This window comes from Anabrus simplex, chromosome 8, assembly GCF_040414725.1.
Source record: "Anabrus simplex isolate iqAnaSimp1 chromosome 8, ASM4041472v1, whole genome shotgun sequence".
Taxonomy (NCBI): Eukaryota; Metazoa; Arthropoda; class Insecta; order Orthoptera; family Tettigoniidae; genus Anabrus; species Anabrus simplex.
Window position 1 is genome coordinate 124,794,147 of NC_090272.1, and position 21,468 is coordinate 124,815,614.

The window sequence follows — 21,468 nt, forward strand, 5'->3', positions numbered from 1 at the left end:
ATTTTCAGAAGCTTATACCTAGGGTGGAAGGTTTACATACCAAGAGAACGATCGCGTTTTGGAATGGAATCATGTAAATTATGTGATGCCGAGACAGGTTATATGACAAGATCTGCTTCCGTGGGTATCATAATGAACACCTGTAAAAGACATAACAATGTTAAGACTGTAAATATTATAAATATTACCTGTATTGTAGTGTAATTTAGTCAGTGTGTGTCACGAGTTGTAGGTAGGCTATATAAACTTGATCCCTCGAAAGCACTACCAACATAACAGAAAATTTCGCGAGTATTATAATTCATTCCATTGTAAATCTTTTAAGTACACGTGAACTTTGTAAATCTACAATTTACATATACAGAAACATTTATCTCCAGGCAGAGATTGTTAGTAAACTGCCTAAAATATTCAGGTAAAAGTTACTGTATAAACAAAAACCAGAGCTTTGCTGTTAGGACGAAGTAACCTCGATATTACAGTATGAAAGCACTTAGTATGTTCTTGCACAAAGTATTGAAAAATTAAAATAGAATTTTCCAACAATTAAAGATATTATTTTCATGTAAATATTTCTCTTAGGGCCCTTCAATAGTTAATTATAGTCTGACTGTTTTTAATCAAGTAATTAAATATTTTCTTCAATCAAGGAAATCGCTCCCCACCTGGGAGTGAGCCAGTATGTACCGAGCTCCCCGCTTAAGGGGTTAATAATCTAATCATACACCCAGTTTTCCTTTCTCCAAAGGTTTCTTTGATTTTCCTGAATGAAGCATTTACCTTTCCTACGACCATACATCCTTCAACACTCTTGCACTTCTCTTTCAGCCATTCTTCATTATCTGTCCTGCACTTTTTCTCTAAATCTTTAATCGCCTCTATTCTTTCCTGCCCTCCTTATTTTTTGCATTCCTGTACTTTTGCCGTTTGTCAGTCAGGTCTAGTATCACCTGAGTTATCCATTGATTCTTGATATTTTTTTTCTTCCTAACCTTACTTCAGCAGCCCTACTCATCTCATTCTTCATTACTCCATTCTTCATCTACTGTATTTCCTTCATATTTTTCATTTAGTCCTTATGCAACTTGTTCCTAGAAACAATCCCTCTCACTATTTTCTCTCAACTTGTCTAGATCCTATCTCCTTGCATTGCTTCCTTTCTTCAGTATCTTCAACTTCAGATGGCATTTCATGACCAACAAGTTGTGGTCAGAGTTTGTGTCTACTCCTGGGAAAGTCTTCCAATGTAGCTCCTGGTTTCTGAATCTCTGCCCAATCATAATGAAGTCTATTTGATACCTTCTAGTGTCTCCAGGATTTGTCCACCTATACAGCCGTTTTTTTGTGGTATTTGAACCACGTATTAGAAAGGACTTAATTCTGATCACTGCAGGATTCAACCAGCTGACTTCCTCTTTCATTCCTTTGTCCCAGTTCAAACTTTCCTGCGGCTTTACCTTCTCTTCCTTGGGCTACCACTGCATTCCAGTTTCTCATCACAATTAGGTTACCTTCTCTTCCTTGGGCTACCACTGCATTCCAGTTTCTCATCACAATTAGGTTCTTATCACCTTTTACCTGTTGTATTAAATCTTCTACCTTTTCACGTATTCTTTTGATTTCTTCATCATCTACTGAACTAATAGGCATATAGAGCTGCACTATTGTGATGGGCATTGGCTTGGTGTCTATCTTGACAACAAGAATCCTTTCACTCTGTTGGTTATAGTAGCTATCAAAGAAATCAAATTTTAAACAAGGTGATGATTACAGGCTGAAAGAATTATTAAGAATTCTACACTCCCAGTTACGGAGAGAAATAAAAGAAAACATCAGTGAAGCTCAGTTTGGGTTTAGAAACGGTCTTGGCACTATGGACATCCTGGTTTCTGCCCAAGATTTAGTTCAAAAATGTCTTGACCAACACTGTCTTTCTTGCTTCATTGATTATGAGAAAGCTTTTGACAACGTTAAACATGATATCCTTCTACATCAACTGAAACATATTGGGCTTGACAGTAAAAATATCAACATCATCACAAAGTAGTATTGGAACCCAAAAGCTCCTGTAAAAATTGGAGACCGTATTACTGTAGAAATCATGATACAAAAATGCGTGAAACAAGGTAGTATCCTCTCTTCAGTCCTTTTCAACATTTACTCTGAAGCCATTTTTTAAATTGATCACAATTTATAAGACCTTCAATTCCTTATGAACAACATCAATGAAATAAGCAAGGAATGTGGCTTTAAAGTAAACATTGAGAAAACTAAATTTTTGACAGTCAGTAATGCTCTTATCACATTGTACTGAAAAGCCATTGAAAGGGTGTTACAATTCCAAATACCTAGGTTGCTGGTTAACACGAATGGGATCTGAATGTAGAAATCATAACTTGAATCTTTACAAGGAATGTTTTTCCAAAATTAAAACATCTTGTGTGCAACTATGTTCTCCAATTTGAAACTTGTTGGCATATTATGAAATGTTCCCTTACTGGTGCTGCTTTACAGTGTTGAAGAATGGATACTACAGGTTCTATCAGTGAGCCAACTACAGGTCTTTGAAATGTGAATGAATCACAGAATATTCAAGATCTCATAGGTAAGGTCTTGTCACCAATGAGGAAGTAATCTGCTGAGCCAGGAAATCATGTGAAGTCTTAACCCTTGCAGAACTCAGGAAAGCAGCCTATTTTGGTCACATCTTCTGAAATGATAAATAAACCCGATACAACTGATCGTAAAAGTCAAGATAGAAGAAATGATAAATAAACCCGATACAACTGATCGTAAAAGTCAAGATAGAAGACAAACGAGGATGCAGGCGGAGAAGTTTATCCTGGACGTGGAACCTCCAAGAGCGGTTAGACGGCCGTGATACGGCAACTGTGATCTACGAAACTCAAGATTGGAAAAATTACTCCGTGATGGCTGCCAGCCATTCGTGAGGAGATGGTACAAGAATAAGAAGAAGAAGAAGTAGCAGCAGTAGTAGTAGTAGTAGTAGTAGTGGCAGTAGTAGTAGTACTACTACATTTTTACCTCCTCTACTACCACTTTCCTTACCATTTTCTCTTATATACAGTAGATACAACTGGATGAGGACACACTAACATTCTTCCCTCCTCTTTCTCAAGTTCATCCATTGTAATCAGTCTTCGTTGATCTCTTTCCTTTCAAATGTAATTCCATAGATTGTTTTGAATTTATATATTTATTGATCCATTTAATATCCTCGGACCATATCAGTGTGATACAAAGACTGTAAAGAAAGTAAAGATTTGTTTGGGCGTGGGATAAATTATAAATATGTGAAGAACATCCAATAAGAATTATGAAGGAAGTTAGTTACATGATAGGGTCATTTAGCTGTAAGCTTACATTCAAGAGAAAGTGGGTTCGAATCCCATTGCCAGCAGTCGTGAAGATGTTTCACTATGGTTTCCCATTCTTACATTAGGTAAATTCTGAGGCTGTACTTCAATTAAGGCCACAGCCACTACTTTCCCACTACCTTCCCACTAACTACCTTCCCACTACTTTCCCAACCCATTATCGATAAAGACCTATATGTGCTAATGTGCAATTAAACTTGCAGCAAAAAGAAAGAAAATAAATAAGAGAGAATAATGGGAGAAACAAGAATCAAATTAAATCACAAGCTCAAGGGTGTCAAGAACATAAACGTAGAGACAAGATGCAATATTGATAAAGAGGAAATCAAAGATGGGGTGGATTTGTGATGAATTTTTTAAAAAAAGGGGGGGGGGGGTAGGCAAAAAGTTATACAGTATATATGATTGAGAAATATAATTTCACTTGGAACATGGGAAAAATTGGAAAAGAAATTGGACGTTGTTTTAAACAACTGATAAATCCTCGTAGTTAGAAGAATGTTAATGCTGGGACAGATAGAATGACAGCCGGAACCATTTTTGAACTCGAGAATGACCTAAATTGATTGATAAGGTTTGGTGAAACAAATTACTTGAATTGATTCTTTTGTGTAGGACATTTAATGTACATCTTGATTATAGTGAATGTTATCATTCTGGTATTGGAAGCTGTCCTAAGCCAGACACTCTCTTATTAAATGACAAAATGATTTTTCAAACCAAAGTTTTAGTTATAGGATCACCGGTATTGTTATTGTTGCAAATATATTCTAAAAGAAACTAGAAAAGATGTTTTTGGAAGAATATCAACGCAAAGGGGCGATTCACGAGAGCAAATACACAAGGTTTAATTTGAATTCTCTACACACTCTTGGTGTACTACAAGATTAAGGCTTCCACTATTCATACCGTGGCATTAAGTGGAGTACAGTAGTTAGCTCTATGTCAACAGCCACCTTTGCCCCCAGGAATTAACCTGGTACTTATTTCTGTTGTAGGCTGAGTGAACCCCAGGGCCATGTGCCTCTCCAGAAATGGAAGCCTTGTTTCTAAATTTCTCGGCTTTGTGACTGGGAATCTAACCTGTGTTCTACTGAGTGAACCAGTATGCCTTTATCACTTCAGCTAGGCAGTCCTCAGTATTACAAACCTTTGTTAAGAATTCCAGTTATCTAAACTCCAATTGCTTCAGCCTCATTTCACTTCAACTACTGCAAGTTAATGTAAGTTGATCCATTAACACCTAACCTCAGTGTGTAGAGTCCTTAATTTCTTGAAAAAAAAAAAAAGTGAATAATTTGGTAATATATACTCCCAACATGTTTGGATGTTATATAGTTGATAAATGATTTCTCACTGATTTGCCTGAATTTTGTAGTGAATATATTATATTATTGTATATTAATGAAGTTTGATATAATTAAATTTGCGAGTTAAATAATTATTTCTGTCCATCTATTGACAGGACCATCTTTATTAAAGTATCATACCAAAGGATAGAATTTTGGTACATGCAAATAAATGTGTTTATTTCTCTATATCTGTGTTGGTCCAGCTCCTCGGCTGAATGGTCAGTGTATTGACCTTCCCGTTCACAGGCCCCTGGTTCCAATTCCTAGCCGGGCTGAAGATTTTAACTGCATGTGGTTAATTCCACTGGATTGGGGACTGGGTGTTTTTGCTTGTCTCCAATCTCCTTATATACATACCATACAACACCTGCATGACCAACCACCAAAGAAAATCTTAGTAGTGAATACATCCCTCCACATAGGGTTGACACCCAGAAGGGCACCCGGCCATAAAACTGAGTGAGATCCACATCAAGTGCTGACCTCGATAAATTGGAAAAAGGCCAGAGATGATGAGAAGGCGGCTCTATATTTACAAATTATTGAATTTTCTTGAAGCTATTATGTATTTTTATCTTTACCGTTAATAATAATTATAGTTGATTGTGATGGTTGATATCATGAAGAACGTCACAAGGAATTCATGGTTAGGGAGCAAATTTTTATGTAATTACATTTTTTTTTTGCATATGTCTTAACACAATTTACAAAGTTTATTATTCCTATTGTGTATCCTCAAGTATAGAAACCTAATTTTATTTCACATCGAAACATATACTTTCACAATTTTTTTATGTCAATACATATTTTAAGAAAATCCATAATAAGCACATAAATTGGCAGTGGTGTTCTTTCTTTCTTAATCTGTTTATTGTCCAGGGTTGGCTTTTCCCTCGGACTTAGCGAGGGATCCCACCTCTACCGCCTCAAGGGCAGTGTCCTGGAGCTTCAGACATCGGATCGGGGGATACAACTGTGGAGTATGACCAGTACCTCGCCCAGGCGGCCTCACCTGCTATACTGAACAGGGGCCTTGGTGGGGGATGGGAAGATTGGAAAGGATAGACAAGGAAGAGGGAAGGAAGCGGCCGTGGCCTTAAGTTAGGTACCATCCCGGCATTTGCCTGGAGGAAAAGTGGGAAACCACGGAAAACCACTTCCAGGATGGCTGAGGTGGGAATCGAACCCACCTCTACTCAGTTGACCTCCCGAGGCTGAGTGGACCCCGTTCCAGCCCTCGTACCACTTTTCAAATTTCGTGGCAGAGCCGGGAATCGAACCCGGGCCTCCGGGGATGGCAGTTAATCACACTAACCACTACACCACAGAGGCGGAGCCAGTGTTGTTACTCAGTAAAATTTTAAATGTTTCTGTGTTACAAAATGATGCTCATATTTTCATTTTACAATTACAGTTTTGTTTTTGACAGTGTATTTAACGCCGTTATTCTGAATGTTGTGGCTATTTATGGACTTCCCTCTGGAAGTTTGAAGACTTGCTTCTGGCTACGTCATTACCTTCAGACAGAGATTTGATTTGCTGCACAAGTTGTTTCCCTCCATGATTGAGTTAGATGGCATTCTAACTCGCTTGTATTAATCAGCCCGCTTGGGTTTTGTTTATAGCATGTCACCGAAAGGTAATCACAGAAAGATAAGATGACAGGGAATATTGTAAATTAAACTGCGCACTGGGGACTGGGAAGATATTCCTCCAACAGGAGGTAGTGAGATTGTGTCACTCCTAAGAGTAAGGTTAGTTGTTCAGTTCCAGTAGGGTCAGTCAGGGTAATTATGAGACAGACAAAAAAAAAAAAAGGGAAAAATGAGACACTCAAATTTTCCTGCTCTGATTAATGATCTCAACACTTTGCATGATTGATGTTATATATTAGTCTTATATCCATTATGATAAAATAATTGAAAAGTCTACGAACTATATATCTACCGGTAGACAAAGTTTTCCTGAGTGGTGTTTTTTCTAACCAAAAAAATTTCATATGTTGCACTTTGTATTTTGTTACTCTGACTCAATCCAAAAATCCAGGGAAGTGTTTGTGGTTTTATTTCATAGTATAAGGGAGAACCTTCCTTTTCAGCTTGTAAACACAATTTTAAGTTTTTGATTTGAGAAGAAAATTCATTTTATGAAACGGGGGCAAATATGAGACATCATGAGGGTAAAATTGAGACACTTCTAGGGGAAAAATGAGACACTTGGTACACTTGTTTCTGTACCTAAATACTTATCCTACTTTCAAAAATCAAACGCACTGACAAAACCATAATCAAGCGAAAAAGAGTGGACCCAACAGCAAGAGCATTCTCAGCTTATGAGGGAAAAGCAGAAACTAGTTCATAAGAAGAATAGAAAGGGTACTGGTATTCAAAAGGCAACAGTTTCAGCAGTAAAACCTCCATCTAAGACAAGAGCAAAAGTTGATTCGTCTGACTCAGCTTCAAGCGAAGGTGAAGATTGGCAAGGTAGCGGTGGAAGTCTTGATGAAGTTGGTCTACTTGACACAGATGCTGAGGAAATGTCCATGGCAGATGAAGTAAATCTGGGTGACTTTGTACTTTTTGAAAATTGAAAGTTGTGGAAAGCGGCATTCTTTTCAATATAAACATGTTGCCACTGTTCATAAAGTACTGGAAGGTAGAGACATGCAAATTATGTGTCTCAATTGAGTGGACAATAACAAAACTGCGTTAGGCTTAACAAAAATGACATATCCGTTGTGGAAAAGTCAAAATTACTGGCGAAATTGCCTGTTCCAATAATAACAGGGAAAGATAGAGGCATTACATTTGCATTCCCAGGAACAGTTGATGTTTTTGAAAAAAAAAAAAAAAACTAGAACTACAGTTTCTGGTAACCCACTTTTAGCCAAGTGAAATGTCTCATTTTTTCACCATTCTGATTACAATGGGCATTATATATTTATTTAGTATCATTAAAATGTAACATAAATTCAGACATAAAGCTCAGGTACCATTTAATTAGATGGTGTAATGTCAACAATCTATACTACATAATTTTTGTCAGGAAAATGTATAAAGATGTATCTCAAGCCTAAATTTTGTGTTATCGAAACATGGCCATTTTGTTCCTATAATAAAACTGAGGAAAGTGTTGCAGACTATTACACCCAGATTTTTTCTGTCTTCCTTTGACCCTAAACTGTCTCACAATTACCATATTAACTCTCCAACATGATTTTACAGTCTTCTACAATACTGTCTCACTTTTCCCCTGGGTTGTCTCATAATTCCCCCTTTCGTGGGTTAAAAATGAGACGCACATTTATATATATTTTTCAAAAGTTAATGAATATATAGTAATCTGTAGTTTCCATTGCTTTTTGTAACATCAGTCACAACTTATTATGATTATTTGCATAATTGTCACTGTTGTAGTTTATAATTTATGAACAAAGTTGTAAAATGTCTCATATTTACCCTGACTGACCCTATATCATTTCATTGGTCGTGTGATTTTGTCTGAATTTCTAAGAGAGAAGAAATATTTCCTTCAGTGTCTGTTGCTATTCCTTTTTATTGAAATGGTGATCTACCATGAATGCATGTGTAACCTGGAAAGCAATGCCGAAATTGAAGTCGAGTACAAGATTGCGTCTTCAGCAATATGTAGAAGAATGTAAAAACATTTTCACTACCGTTGGAAAAGTGTTATTTTGCCAACTGTGTGGTAAAACAGCAAGTGCGGATCAGCGTTCTCAAGTAACCCAGCATTTGTTTAGAAATATGCGCATTGTGGCTGCTTCGCGTGTGCGTTCACAACAATTACTAATAGATGAACCAGCTATTTCAAATGTAGGCCCATCCAAATACTTCCAGTGTTATTTAGATTTTTGTAGAGCATTTGTTTGCTCCAACATTCCTATTGGCAAATTAAGTAATCCGGGACTGAAAAGTTTCCTAACAAAATACATTAATTTTGAGCCTCCAGATGAATTCACATTTAGAAAGAACTATCTCCCAAAATGTTATGAAGAAACTTTACAAATCATGTCACTGTAGCTAGGTTGTTTAATGAAGCCATGCACTTACTTTGCCCAAAAGGTGACAAATACAACATTGCATTGCTTCTACTTACTGATAGTGCAGCTTACATGAAAAAGCTTTCTGAAAATGATACACGGAACTTGCATAGTTCATGCTCTACACAAGTTATAGGAAACTGTACGGGCTCAGTATCCTGAAGAGGATAAATTAGTGTCTAATGGCAAAAAAGTCTTTGTAAAAGCATTCTCAAGAAGAGTGATCTATATAAATAAAATCGTAATGACCCTGTGTCTGTCCATTGACTATTTTGGAGAAATTTCTGTACAGTTATGTGTTTCAGGTGTAGTAATGACCATCTGCATATTTCTGTTTAATGACAAAAATCGAGATCTTGGGCGCTTCCTCCTCTGCGGAAGGGTACTGGCTTGGCACTGTGTGATACTATGCAGACAATTTAGAAAGTTTTGCATCCGTTGTGAATACACTAGATAAAAATGAAGTGTCGTCAATTGAGATTCTTCAAGAGTTACTGAATGACAGCTCTTTGAAAAATGATCTGGCATTTATATATGCCAGTCTAAGTTTCTTGTGTAAAACCATAGACATACTTCAAAAATCCACTGACCTGTTGTCTGAAATGGTGAAGGAAGTGTGTACTGTTGAAAATAAATTAGATTCACTCTCAGCTTTGCAGGTACAGGGACTGTTAAAGGCCAAATATCAAAATTTGTTCTGGAAAAACAGAGGGTTTAAAAAAACTGTGCAAATTTGCTGAAGTATTGGAGGGTGCTTATGTTGGTGAAATTGTTAGGGTTAATGTTGATGACATTCCTCTCTTTAACTATGCACGTCTGACGTCCAGTGATGTGGAGCGATCATTTTCGCAGTATAAGGCGAGAAATAGATGGCATACATTTGTGATGGACAATTTGGTGAAGGCCTTTGTTCACAGCATTTTTGAGACTACCTCTAGGAACTAATATTAGAGTGTGTGATTGGTGAGTAAGAACTGGTACAATTTTTTCAAAGATGATAGGCTGATTTTGCTATATTCAAACAATATATTTTATTTAAATACCATAATATTTACTCGGGCACATCAAAAATGAATATGCCATACAGTACTTTCCCATGTACATATGCCTTAAGGAGCATGTTTTGTAGCACCATATCTTTCATACAAAACTTTATACTTATTTACCTCTTGAATGTGAGTGGTTATCTGATATTTAATGCAGAATATTTTTAACTTTTTATCAAATATTTTTAGGTCTTTAGCACATAAAAAAATAAAAATCTGCTCCCTACTCATAATAAGAATGAACTAGGTCCAGTTTGCTGATGAATTTGTGATTTGAGGAAAGGATGAGAGAGGAGACCAAAAAAAGCTTGATGCAGTAATTTAAAAGCTGAAAGAATGGAGAATGAGAATCAGTGGGGAAAAAAGCAAGAATAATGTGATGGTAAGGTAAGAGGAGGAGACGGAGAAACTAAATGAGTGATATAAATTGGAGCTAAAGACGTTTAATTGTGTATAGTTATCAGTACATACAAAGTGAATTAAAGGGGGTTTTAAGATTAGGTATGGGAATCAGCTGGAGGAGAAAACGGCTGTTTTACTAATGGCTGTGCAAAGTGAGGCGTAATCAATTCCTAAATCTTCAGTTATTTCAATTTTAATTTTATGTGGATTATTGTCCACTTCTCATGGAAATTTTACTTCCTTTTGTCTAGCGTGTAACAGCATGTATGTCAACTCTTTCCATTTTCCATGGCCAACTGACAGCAATCTATATGAATAAAATCTTAATGACCGTGTGTCTGTCCATTGACTACTTTGGCGAAATTTCTGTACAGTTATCTGTTTCAGCTGTAGTAATGACATCTGCATTTTTTTTTTTTTGCTTTGTTGTCTTTCTGATTTCTTAATAACTTGAAAACTGCGGGATATATTTCAACCAAACTTGATATTTAGAATCCACCTGTCCTTGGGTAGGTTTTAGAGCCAATATTATTTCTGATTACCTACATTTTCTGGGGGTTTATCGAAAATCGAAACCATGACTTCGCACTCCCACAAAATATACACATCCAAAATTAATGGGTATGTACCATCCTTAATGGAAATCAGTTTCTAAAACTTTTTTCTCATGTGCATCATTTCGATACGAGGATTAATAAGGGAGATATCATTAACGGATGGTTTTTCAGCACAAGTCCCATCGGACTTAACTCAAAAGCTGGTGCGTGTAAAGCTTATTTCTTACAACTTGAAAACTGCTGAAGATATTTCAACCAAACTTCATATTTTGCATCTAGCTGTCCAAAGGTAGGTTATAAGGTCCATACCATTTCAAATTCTCGGAATGGGGTGGGGGTTTATAGGGAACCGAAACAATGATTTTACTCTCCCACAATATATACAAGACCAGCCTGACTGGAAATTGACCAACGTTGATGGAAATCCATTTCTAAAACTTTTTTGTCATGTGCATTTTTTCAACAGGAAGATTGTTGTTGTTTGAGTCATCAGTCCATAGACCGGTTTGATGCAGCTCTCCATGCCACTCTATCCTGTGCTAACCTTTTCATTTCTACGTAACTATTGCATCCTACATCTGCTCTAATCTGCTTGTCATATTCATACCTTGGTCTACCCCTACCGTTCTTACCACCTACACTTCCTTCAAAAACCAACTGAACAAGTCCTGGGTGTCTTAAGATGTGTCCTATCATTCTATCTCTTCTTTTCATCAAATTTAGCCAAATCGATCTCCTCTCACCAATTTGATTCAGTATCTCTTCATTCGTGATTCAATCTATCCATCTCACCTTCAGCATTCTTCTGTAACACCACATTTCAAAAGCTTCTATTCTCTTTCTCAGCTAGTTATCGTCCATGTTTCACTTCCATACAATGCCACGCTCCATACGAAAGTCTTCAAAAATTTTTTCTAATTCCGATATCAATGTTTGAAGTGAGCAAATTTATTTTCTTAAGAAAGCTCTTCCTTGCTTGTGCTAGTCTGCATTTTATGTCCTCCTTACTTCTGCCATTGTTAGTTATTTTACTACCCAAGTAACAATATTCATCTACTTCCTTTAAGACTTCATTTCCTAATCTAATATTTCCTACATCACCTGCCTTCGTTCGACTGCACTCCATTACTTTTGTTTTGGACTTATTTATTTTCATCTTGTACTCCTTACCCAAGACTTCATCCATACCATTCAGCAACTTCTTGAGATCTTCTGCAGTCTCAGATAAAATAACAATATCATCGGCAAATCTCAAGGTTTTGATTTCCTCTCCTTGGACTGTGATTCCCTTTCCAAATTTCTCTTTGATTTCCTTTACTGCCTGTTCTATGTAAACATTGAAAAGGAGAGGGGACAAACTGCAGCCTTGCCTCACTCCTTTCTGGATTGCTGCTTCTTTTTCAAAGCCCTCGATTCTTATCACTGCAGACTGATTTTTATGCAGATTGTAGATAATTCTTCGTTCTTGGTATCTGATCCCTATCATCTTCAGAATCTTAAATAGCTTGGTCCAATCAACATTATCGAATGCCTTTTCTAGATCTACAAATGCCATGTACGTGGGCCTGTCCTTCTTTATTCGATCCTCTAAGATCAGGCGTAAAGTCAGTATTGCTTCACGTGTGCCTACATTTCTTCTGAAGCCAAATTGATCTTCTCCCAACTCAGCTTCAACTTGTTTTTCCATTCTTCTGTAAATAATACGTGTTAAAATTTTGCAGGCATGAGATACTAAACTAATGGTGCGGTAGTTTTCACACCTGTCAGCACCGGCTTTCTTGGGAATAGGTATAACAACATTCTTCCGAAAATCGGATGGGACTTCTCCTGTCTCATACATCTTGCACACTAAATGAAATAACCTTGCCATGCTGGTTTCTCCTAAGGCAGTCAGTAATTCAGAGGGAATGTCATCAATTCCAGGTGCCTTGTTCCTATTGAGTTCACTCACAGCTCTGTCAAACTCTGACCTCAAAATTGGGTCTCCCATTTCATCAGCATCAACAGTCTCTTCATGTTCCAGAACCAAATTATTTACATCTTTACCTTGATACAACTGTTGGATATGCTCCTGCCATCTTTCTGCTTTGTCTTCTTTCCCTAGAAGTGGCTTTCCATCTGAGCTCTTAATATTCATACACCTAGATTTCCTTTCTCCATAGGTTTCCTTGATTTTCCTGTATGCAACATCTACCTTACCCAGGACCATACAGCCTTCGACATCCTTGCACTTCTCCTTCAGCCATTCTTCCTTAGCTATCTTGTACTTTCTATCCACTTGATTTTTAATCGCCTGTATTCTTTTCTGCCCTCTTCATTTCCAGCAATCTTGTATTTTCGTCGTTCATCAATCAGGTTTAGTATCTCCTGAGTTATCCACTGATTCTTAGTTGATCTTTTCTTCCTTCCTAACATTTCTTCAGCAGCCCTACTGACTTCATTTTTCATGACTCTCCACTCTTCCTCTATAGTGTTTCCTTCAGCCTTTTCATTTAGTCCTTGTGCAACATGTTCCTTGAAAAAATCCCTCACACTCTTTTCTTTTAACTTGTCTAGATCCCATCTTTTAGCATTCTTTCCTTTCTTCAATTTCTTCAACTTCAGATGGCATTTCATGACCAACAAGTTATGGTCAGAGTCCACGTCTGCTCCTGGGAAAGTTTTGCAATCCAACACCTGGTTTCTGAATCTCTGCCTAATCATAATGAAGTCTATTTGATACCTTCCAGTGTCTCCAGGTCTCATCCACGTATACAGCTGTCGTTTGTGGTGTTTGAACCAAGTATTGGCAAGGACTAAATTATGATCAGTGCAGAATTCAACCAGCCGACTTCCTCTTTCGTTCCTTTGTCCCAATCCAAATTCTCCTACTGTATTACCTTCTCTTCCTTGGCCTACCACTGCATTCCAGTCTCCCATCACAATTAGATTCTTGTCACCTTTTACATATTGTATTAAATCTTCTATCTCTCATATATTCTTTCGATTTCTTCTTCATCCGCTGAACTAGTAGGCATATAGACCTGCACTATCGTGGTGGGCATTGGTTTGGTGTCTATCTTGACGACAATAATTCTTTCACTATGCTGGTCGTAGTAGCTTACCCGCTGCCCTATTTTCTTACTCATTATTAAACCAACTCCTGCATTTCCCCTGTTTGATTTTGTGTTGATAATTCGGTAGTCGCCTGACCAAAAATCTTGTTCTTCCTGCCAACGTACTTCACTTATACCAACTACATCTAACTTTAGCCTATCCATCTCCCTTTTCAGGTTCTCTAACCTACCACAACGATTCAAACTTCTAACATTCCACGCTCCGACTCGCAGAATGTCAGTATCCATCTTCCTGATGATTGCCCCCTCTCGTGTAGTCCCCACCCGGAGATCCGAATGGGGGACTAGTTTACCTCCGGAATATTTTACCCGGGAGGAAGCCATCATCAGTACATCATTCATACAGAGAGAGCTGCATGTCCTCGGGAGTTAGTTACGGCTGTAGTTTCCCGTTGCTTTCAGCCGTGTAGCAGTATCAACACAGCTAAGCCATGTTGAGTATTACTACAAGGCCGTATCAGTCAATCATCTAGACTGCTGCCCGAGCAACTATCGAAAGGCTGCTACCCCCCCTTTCGATGAACCATTCGTTAGTCTGGTCTCTCAACAAATACCCATCCGATATGGTTGCACCTGCGGCTCAGCTATCTGCATCATTGGGACACGCAAGCCTTCCCACCGCGGCAAGGTCACATGGTTCACAGAGGAGGACAGGAAGATTGATAAGGGATATATCATGAACGGCCAGTTTTGCAGGCTATCACATATAGGAAAAACAGAATCATCAAATTCGACACAAACTTTGGCCCACCCAGTAGCCATATGTGAGCAAAATGCTATGTTTGTAGCTGTCACATAATTATCCGAAAAGTAATGCACTGTGAGGCAATCTTCCCCAAATTTCACCCTATTCAACGTTTCTCAATCTCTTAACAAGAAGCTTTTTCGTTGCACCGACACAGATAGGTCTTATGGCGACGATGGGATAGGAAAGGTTTAGGAGTGGGAAGGGGCCCGTGTCCTTAATTGAGGTGTAGCCGCAGCATTTGCCTGGTGTGAAAATGGGAAGCCATGGGAAACCATCTTCAGGGCTGCCAACAGTGGGGTTCGAACCCACTATCTCCCGGATGCAAGCTCACAGCTGCGCGCCCCTAACTGCACGGCCAACTCGCCCGGTCTAACTCAATCTGATCCATGAATAGATGAGATACTAGAAAATATCATAGGACAAGCCATTTAGACCGTTAAATACGGCGTCTTATGTTGCAATCCATTTGTCGATATGACTTACCGTTTAGCCCCACATTACCTTTGATTGGCAGTAGGAATAGAGTCCTCCAACTCCTGTGTGAGTGGCATCAGTAAGGAGGACCTACCATTGTAATGAATAATTCTTCTCGATTTGACTTGCAGAAGGCAAGGGAGCATGCATTTTTGTTCAAAACTCCCCACTCAATTCTGTTTGGCTGTAGGCAAGGGTGCTCGCCATTATAACCAAATGTACCCATCTGAAATGTGACTGGCATTAGGCATAGTGGCCTGCTATTTTAATGGAAACTCACCAACTCGGTGTGACTGGCAGTAAGCTGGCTAGCAGTAGGAAAAGGGGCCTGACATTTAACATTGTGTCCACACTTATGAACATGTTAAACTTGACTTCGCTGGGCTGAGTGGCTCAGACGGCTAAGGCGCTGGCCTTCTGACCATAACTTGGCAGGTTCGATCCTGGCTCACTCCGGTGGTATTTGAAGGTGTTCATATACGTGCCGGTAGGTTTAATGGCATGTAAAAGAACTCCTGCAGGACAAAATTCCGGCATCTCGGCGTCCCCGAAAACCATAATAGTAGTTAGTGGGATGTAAAGCATATAACATTATTATTTAACTTTTCTTTTCTAGTTGCTTTACGTCGCACCGACACAGATAGGTCTTGTGGCGACGATGGGTCAGAAAAGGGTTAGGAGTGGGAAGGAATCGGCCGTGGCCTTAATTAAGGTACAGCCCCAGCATTTGCCTGGTGTGAAAATGGGAAACCACGGAAAACCATTTTCAGGGCTGCCGACAGTGGGGTTCGAACCTACTATCTCCCGAATACTGGATACTGGCTGCACTTTAGCGACTGCAGCTATCGAGCTCGGTATTATTTAATTTGATGTCCTTTGTTTATATACAGGTGGATCATCATATTAGTTTGTGGCAATACATTCAGGTGGTGTCTTGTATTTTCAAACAATGACAATGGACTCAGATGCAGAGGCTTTGGCCTTTGTTATTGCCACTGTTGCTTCTTACAAGATCTTGAGAAGGAAGGAAAGGGGAATGTGGGTACGGCAATATCTCAATAAAAGGCACAATGTGGACTACATTCTGAATGAGCTAAATGTAGAAGACTTGTTTGGATTTAAAAACTCTGAGAATGTCTGAGCATGATTTTAATGTGGTTTTGTAAAAAATACTTCCTACCATAAGAAAGGAGGACAACGGTTACGTGCAGCTATTCCACCTCACCTGCGTCTTGGGATAACTTTGTGTTTCTGCACAGTATAAACTTCGTCCACTCCCATCCCCAACTTCCAAATTTTCTGAACTTTTTGCAATTCTCGACTGTAACGTATATCTGCCTGGCCAGGCTTCTAGAAAGTTACATTACAAAATATATCGTCATGAAAATTCTAGAGTGTCTAATACATAGGTTACAATGCATAGAATATTCTCAATCGTTCTTGTGCCTATTACCATTTTGGAAGTTACAGTGTGTTTCACAATTATGGATTACAATTTATGTACACAGGTAAAAATAAATTATAATATTAATTTACAGGTATTTACATTAACTGAACTGATATAAATGTCTATATACAGTGCACGTTTCATGACATAACCTCAAAAACAACGTCATATCGTATGTACACATGATGTAATACCAATATTACTACTACTACTACTACTACTACTACTACTAAATGGATGTAACACTTCACAGCTATACATACAACAATAATAATAATAATAATAAAATAATAATTATTATTATTTTCAAGCTCGATATCTGCATCAGTTACCCATGGGTGAGAGAATATTGTTCTCAAGTTATACCTGTTATCGCACTTGCGGCAACTGTACTGGGAGCGGAGGGAGATTCAATTTTTGCAATACACTTGCAGGAGCAATTATAGATAATTTCGAGTTCCTGGAAACTGTTGGCTTTCATCGCTTTATGTCGGTATTTCTTTGATGAGACATCCCATCAAGAAGGCCTTTCATAATATCATTAAGTCCAGAAAAATCCCTTCGCTCCGCCTCATTTCTGACTATAAATTTAAGTATAGTGCAGAGAGAACGACACACGTGCATGTACTGTATTCGTGGCTTGTAACTATAATCCTACTTTTTTCATGAGAAGCACATCATTTAAGCTATCTGTTGGCATGGAAACAGCACAGAACTTGCCGAAGCTGTACCAACATCTCACGAACAACGAATTGACTTGACAACTTTTCCACTTGGTGCAGAAAGCACACCAACATGTTAAAAGTGTTAACCTCAACATTCTGAGTTAACATGCAAAGTCAATAGGAAGATACAGTGACAACATACATGTCAATTCTAACATGTTCAATTTAACATGTTGGTGTTAAATGTTAATCAGTGGAGACCGGCCTTGATTATAACAGTACAACTCAATTTTGACTGGCAATAGGGAAGTTGCCTGCCAATATAATAAAAACTTCTCAACTGTTATCTGTCTGGAAGTAGAAAAGGGGGCCTGCCATTGTAACGAAAACTCCCAAATCTATTGTGACCAAGCTGTAGGCAATGGGGCGTGCCATTATAATATAAACTTCCCAACTCAATTGTGAATGGCAGTAGGCAAGTGAGCCTGCCGTTATCATCACTACTCCGCAACTCACACTTTACATTGAAAACAACGTATGGGGACCTCCCGATGCTGTTTCTTGGATAACACTAAGAGACATGCAAATCTTATTCACTGCATGTACAGTAAATTACTTCGATATCTGTATACAATGTAGAATACTGTAGCGAAGCAGGGCTACATTTGCTATTGTAAAATAAATGAAAGAACTGCAGTTTTTATAATTCAATATGGCAAATGTCAGCTCTCTGCATCATTTTAATGTATCTCATTTTCATAACTGCTTACAGTTAAAACAGAAGCATACCCTTTGCCCCAAATATGTGTCTCGTGTTCTTTCTTCTTTAGATTCATGCTGCGCTGTCACTTCCCATAATCTTCGTTGCACCACTGCACCCCTCCTACATCTGCAGCTAAAGTTCTGCCTCCACCAATGCCAACTAATTAATCACATTTCTAATTCACTCGTATTTCAGTAACAACAGGATATTCATACGTCAACAGCATTATTTTAACCCTGTTATGTGCAAAGCAACTGTTTTGTAATCTTTCTCTTTTAGTTAACCCGCGGTTACTCGCATGGTGAGCGCGGCGCTCGCCTTCATAGTATATTGCTTCTTGTTGGAATATTTCAAAACCTCCACCTTTGTAAGTCCCTGTACCTTTGTAACAGATTATTATGAAGGGGATGTGTCAGTCATTTTCATTATCTTTGAAGATAAACACCCGCAATTCATTATTAGGCACAGCAGTGTATGTTTGGTGAGCGGTGCGCTCAGTAGCGAGGAACTGTGCTACTTATATTTCGCTCATTGTAATAAGTCAGGTTTTGTTTTATGCTAGTGTTTAATGTGAAATGTTTGTACTGTGAGTGTTGTTAGACAATATTTACAAGTTATTGTGGCATCCTGTGATCAGATACTTTCGTGGTTGTGTGAAACGAAGGAGGGAAGGTCTTGAACATCGAGACTGATGGTATGAAACAGATGAGGTTTACGGAAGTGTTCATAACTCTGTTTCAGAGTGTCTGCAAGTTCTGGGGAAGGAGAGGAACTTTCGTTTATAGCAAACTGTGATATCAATGTACATAGCTTGTTTTACGACCGGATGCCCTTCCTGACGCCAACCTCAGTAGAAGAGCTAATAAAGATGAAATAAATGATGGTGAACGAAGTTGGCTAAACAGGTGAAAGGAATCGGCTGTAGTCTGTGAATAGAAACTGCTCCGGTATTTGCCTGGAAGCGTAAACAGAAAACCATTCTCAGGACAGCTAACGGTGGGGATCAAACTCACGCATCTCCCGAATGTTGAGCTTGCCTCCATAGCCACTCCACTCGGCCGTGTTCCTAAATAAATAACTATCTCAACTGGACATATTGGAAATACCTCCATATTCATATGGACATATTATAGCCTTTAGACATAAAGGTGAGCGCTGCGCTCACCAGCGAGTAATGGCGCACGTAAAGACCTAGCGAGTAATGCCGGGTTAAATGCCACGCACTCACTCCCGATGACCTTCGTTACAATTGGTAGGTAAAATGGATCCACCTATTCAATACCACACTAATAAAACATGTAACTGTATTTGGTCAAAAATGGGGAGTGAGATAGTTTGCCATTGCTTTCCACAGTATGTGATGATTGATATGAAGAAACTGTTATAAATTGGCAGTTTTAATTTTTTTGGGATTTGGGCATCCCTTGAGATTTTTTAACGGTTGATGGTAAAAATGTGCTCCTTTTTGGACTCTACTGGTGATCTCGGTATGGGTCCGATTGTCTTCTGTGGCCATACTACCTAGATACTTGAAATGCTCCACTTCTTCAAGCTTTTCCCCATCTAAAATTATGCTGACTGATGAACTGAGAGCATCACTGTTTTGGAATGACAGATTTTCAAGTCAAATTCTTTGAAGACATTATTTCTGCCATTCATTGCTATACTGCTTCATGTTGCCCTATATTACTACATCATCTGAAAAAAACATGGGAATCATATTCATTGTTGTTGGTCCATTGTTTGACTCTCTTCATTATTTCATTCTTCATAGTAATAAATATTAATGGGTATCACTTCCTTGTTGTGTTCCAGGTCTTGTTGTAAACCAGTTTGAACAACCGTCAACTATTTAGACATAACTCAACAGTTTTTATACAGCATTTTCGCTTTATTTATTAAGGATGGTGGCACTTTTTTTCCTCTAGGCATTCCCACACTTTGTCCCTCTGTACACTGTGATAAGTGTTTCAGTGTCCAGAAAAATGAAGATAAAATCCTTTGCTTTCTCCTAGTGTTTCTTCATGATCATTCTAACATAAAAAATCAGTTCTGTTGTTGCTCTTTAAATTCTGAAGCCATACTGTTCTTCTTCAAGCTGTGGTTCAATGATAGTTCGTAGTCATTGTTCAGTGATCTCATAATCCATTATCTTCAGTCCATGTGACAAAAGTGTAATGCCCCTATAGTTACTCTGCATTTGCATCAGCTTCCAATTTTTTTTTTTTTAACTAATGGGAATATAATACCTTTTGACCAGTCTTCTGGATTTTCTCTTCCTTCCAAATGGTATTCATTACTCTGTATAACCACTGCAGACCTTGGATTCCAGCTGCTTTGATCATGGTAGTGCTCAGCTTCATCAAAGCCACGTGGCTTGGCTTTTCTCATTTTCTTTGGTGCATTTTCAGCATCTGCACAAGTTAATGGAACATACAAAACCCAAAGGCATCTGGAATTTCAGGTGGCTGTTACGTGAGATTTCCTGCATTATACAACTTGTTGAAGTGCTTTCCCATCTCTTTTCTTGTCTTCTTTCCATGCAACATTGCTATTCTCTTTCTCTAGAGCTTTTACTGATTCATAATATTGTTCCTAATGCTCAAGTATGGTTCCAAATTTTGGAATAAGAGATATGTGGGTGCCAACTACTTGTGCCCCCAGTCCTTGTCCCATCTCTGTACAAAGTCGATTATGGAGTGAGATGAATCTTCGTAATGGGTTTTTACAACCGGATGTCCTTTCTGACGTCACCGTAATCGGAAGAGTTAATGAGATTAAATGAACGATGTGATACAGTAGAGTCTCGTTAATCCGAACTATTTGGGGCTGGAGTCTGTTCAGATTACGAAATTTTCAGATTAACCAGAAAATATTTTCTAATAATAATGTTATTGTTTTTACATCCCGTTAACTACTTTTACGGTTTCCAGAGACGCCTAGGTGCCAGGATTTTCTCCTGCAGGAGTTCTTTTACGTGTCAGTAAATCTACTTACTCAAGGCTGACGTATTTGAGCACCTTCAAATACCACTGGACTGAGCCAGGATCGAACCTGCCAAGTTGGGTTCAGAAGGCCGGCGCCTCAACTGTCTGAGGAAAATAGTTTCTACAATACATACTGTAATTTGAAATGTCCATTCTTTAGCAATTACATTTATAAAATACTGTATAAAATTACAGTAGGGTAGTTAAGAAACCGTAGAGGAGAAAGCGACTAAAACTAGGTTAAAACATGTCTCCTAAAACTGGTAAAATACGGTAACAGGCTACACTTTTGCATTGTGCGCGGGATGCGAAGAGCTGCTTGTGATATTTATTTTATAGTTCTGCCGCTCTCTCACTGGTAGCGCTGCAGAACGTGAACACGTGACTCATTAATGTGATGTTTATGAGACGCTAGTTTAACACTGCATCTTCCAATAGGTTCCGATCACTACG

At 38.4% G+C, this 21,468-nt stretch overlaps 1 protein-coding gene across 3 annotated transcripts in view; it reads left to right on the forward strand.

Moving 5' to 3' along the window:
• Window positions 1-21,468, forward strand: part of DppIII (dipeptidyl peptidase 3) — a 200,010-nt gene that overhangs the window by 92,285 nt on the left and 86,257 nt on the right. The window lies entirely within an intron of this gene.